Below are 3,963 nucleotides of genomic sequence, written 5' to 3'. Positions count from 1 at the left end.
AGGTTTAGAATTAGATTTAGGATTTGGATTAGGAGTAGGAGTAGGATTAGGATAAGGATTAGGATGAGGATGAGGATTAGGAGGAGGAGGAGGATGCGGATTAGGATTAGGATTATGATTAGGATTAGGTTTAGGATCAGGATGAGGAGTAGTATCAGGATCAGGATAAGGATCAAGATTAGGATTAGGATTTGGATTAGGATTAGGATTAGGATTAGGATTAGGATCAGGATCATGATCAGTATTAGGATTAGGATTAGGATTAGGATTGAGATTTGGATCAGGATCAGGATCATGATCAGTATTAGGATTAGGATTAGGATTAGGATTGAGATTTGGATCAGGATCAGGATCATGATCAGTATTAGGATTAGGATTAGGATTAGGATTGAGATTTGGATCAGGATCAGGATCATGATCAGTATTAGGATTAGGATTAGGATTAGGATTGAGATTTGGATCAGGATCAGGATCATGATCAGTATTAGGATTAGGATTAGGATTAGGATTAAGATTAGGATTAGGATTAGGATGAGGATTAGGATTAGGATTAGGTTTAGGATCAGGATGAGCATCAGGAACATGATTAGTATCAGGATCAGGATCAAGATTAGGATCAGGATTAGGATGAGGATCAGGATTAGTATAAGGATGATGATCAGGATAAGGATCAGGATTAGGATTAGGATTAGGATTAGGATTAGGATTTGGATTAGGATTAGGATTAGGATTAGGATTATGATTATGATTAGGATTAGGATTAAGATTAGGATTAGGATTAGGGTTAGGATTGGGATTAGGATTAGGATTTGGATTAGGAATAGGATTAGGATTAGGATGAGGATGAGGATTAGGATTACGATTAGGATTTGGATTAGGATTAGGATTTGGATTTGGACCAGGATCAGGATCAATATTAGGATTAAGATTAGGATTAGGATTAGGATTAGGATGAGGATTAGGATCAGGATTTGGATTTGGATTAGGGTTGGGATTAGGATTAGGATTAGGATTAGGATTAGGCTTAGGTTTAGGATTACCATTAGGATTAGTATTAGGATTAGTATTAGGATTAGGATTAGGATTAGGATTAGGATTAGGATAATATTTTAGGATTAGGATGAGGATTAGGATTAGGATGAGGATTCGGATTAGGATTCGGATTAGGATCAGGATCAGGATTTGGATTAGGGTTAGGATTAGGATTAGGATTAGTATTAGGATTAGGCTTAGGTTTAGGATTACCATTAGGATTAGGATTAGGATTAGCATTAGGAATAGGATTAAGAGTAGGTCTCGGATTAGGATTAGGATGAGAATCAATATTAGGATTAGGATTAGGATTAGGATTACGATGAGGATTAGGACTAGTATTAGGATTAGAATTAGGTTTAGGATCAGGATGAGGATTAAGATGAGGATCAGGATCAGGATCTGGATTAGGATGAGGACCAGGATCAGGATCAAGATCAGGATTAGAATTAAGATTAGGATTACGATTGGGATTAGGATTAGGATTAGGACTAGGAGTAGGATTAGTATTAGTATTAGGATTAGGATTAGGATTAGGATTAGGATTAGGATTATGATTATGATTAGGATTAGGATTAGGATTAAGATTAGGATTAGGATTAGGATTAGGATTAGGATTAGGTTGACAATTTGGATTTGTATTAGGAGTAGGATTAGGATGAGGGTTAGGATTGGATTAGGATTTAGATTAGGTTTAGAATTAGATTTAGGATTTGGATTAGGAGTACGAGTAGGATTAGGATAAGGATTAGGATGAGGATGAGGATTAGGAGGAGGAGGAGGATGCGGATTAGGATTAGGATTATGATTAGGATTAGAATTAGGATTAGGATTAGGATTAGGATTAGGATTAGGATTAATATTAAGATTAGGATTTGGATTAGGGTTAGATTTAGGATTAGGATTAGTATTAGGAATTGGATTAAGATTAGGTTTCGGATTAGGATTAGGGTTATGATTTGGATTTGGATCAGGATCAGGATTAGTATTAGGATTAGGACTAGGATTAGGATGAGGATTAGGATTAGGATTAGGATTAGGATTAGGATTAGGATTATGATTTGGATTTGGATTTGGATTTGGATTAGGAGTAGGATTAGGATAAGAATTAGGATTAGGATTAGGATTGGGATTAGCATCAGTATCAGGATTAGGATGAGGATCTGGATTACTCTAAGGATCAGGATCAGGATCAAGATCAGGATTAGAATTAATATTAGGATTAGGATTAGGATTGGGATTTGGATTATGATTATGAATACTATTAGGATTAGGATTAGGACTAGGAGTAGGATTAGGATTAGGATTAGTATTAGGATTAATATTAGGAATTGGATTAAGATTAAGTTTCAGATTAGGATTAGGATTAGGATTAGGATTAGGATTAGTATTAGGAATAGGATTAAGATTAGTTTTCGGATTAGGATTAGGATTATGATTTGGATTTGGATTTGGATCAGAATCAGGATTAGGATTAGGATTAGGATTAGGATTAGGATTAGGATTAGGATTAGGATTAGGATTAGGATTAGGATTGGGATTAGGATTTAGATTTAGTTTAGGATTAGGATTTGGATTAGGAGTAGGATAAGGATTAGGATAAGGTTTAGGAGTAGGATTAGGATGAGGATGAGGATGAGGAATAGGAGGAGGATGAGGATTAGGATTAGGATTAGGATTTGGAGTAGGTTTAGGATCAGGATCAGGATTAGTATCCGGATTAAGATTAAGATTAGGATTAGGATTAGGATGAGTATTTGGATTAGGATTATGTTTTGGATTAGGATTAGGATTAGGATAAGGATTAGGATTAGGATTACTATTCGGAATTAGATTAAGCTTAGGTCTCAGGTTAGGATTAGGATTATGAATTGGATTTGGATTTGGATCAGGATTAGGATTAGGATTAGGATTAGGATTAGGAGGATTTGGATTAGGATTAGGATTTGGATTAGGATTAGGATTAGGATTAGGATTAGGATTAGTATTAGGAATAGGATTAAGATTAGGAATCGGATTAGGTTTCGGATTAGGATTAGGATTATGATTTGGTTTTGGATTTGGATCAGGATCAGGATTAGTATTAGGATTAGGAATAGGATTGGGAATAGGATTAGGATTAGGAATAGGATTAGGATTATGATTAGGATTAGGATTAGTATTTAGATTTGGTTTAGGATTAGGATTTGGATTAGGAGTAGGATAAGGATTAGGATAAGGTTTACGAGTAGGATTAGAATGAGGATGGGGATGAGGATTAGGAGGAGGATGAGGATTAGGATTAGGATTAGGAGTAGGTTTAGGATCAGGATGAGGATCAGGATCAGGAGTAGTATCAAGATCAGGATCAGGATTAGGATTAGGATTAATATTAGGAATACGATTAGGATTAGGATTAGGATGAGGATTAGGATTAGGATAAGGAATAGGATTAGGATTATGATTAAGATTAGGATTAGGATTAGGATTAGGATTAGGATGAGGATGATGATGAGGATTAGGATTTAGATAAGATTTAGGATTACGATTACGATTTTCAATATAAGGATTAGGATTAGGATTAAGATTAGGATTAGGAGTAGGATTACTTTTAGGAATAGGATTAGGATTATGATTAAGAGTAGGATTAGGATTAGGATTAGGATTAGGATGAGGATTAGGATTTAGATAAGGTTTAGTATTAGGATTACGATTTGGATTTGGATTAGGATTAGGATTATTATTAGGATTAGGATTAGGATTAGGATTAGGATTCCGATTAGGATTAGGATGAGGATTAGGATTACTATTAGGATTAGGATTAGGATGAGGATTTGGATTTAGATATGGTTTAGGATTAGCATTACGATTTGGATTTGGATTAGGATTAGAATTAGGATTAGGATTAGGATTAGGATTAGGATTAGGATTAGGATTAGGATTAGGATTAGG

The sequence above is a fragment of the Lupinus angustifolius genome, chromosome LG06 (assembly GCF_001865875.1).
Source record: "Lupinus angustifolius cultivar Tanjil chromosome LG06, LupAngTanjil_v1.0, whole genome shotgun sequence".
Lineage (NCBI taxonomy): Eukaryota > Viridiplantae > Streptophyta > Magnoliopsida > Fabales > Fabaceae > Lupinus > Lupinus angustifolius.
Note: the sequence above shows the minus strand (reverse complement) of the source record.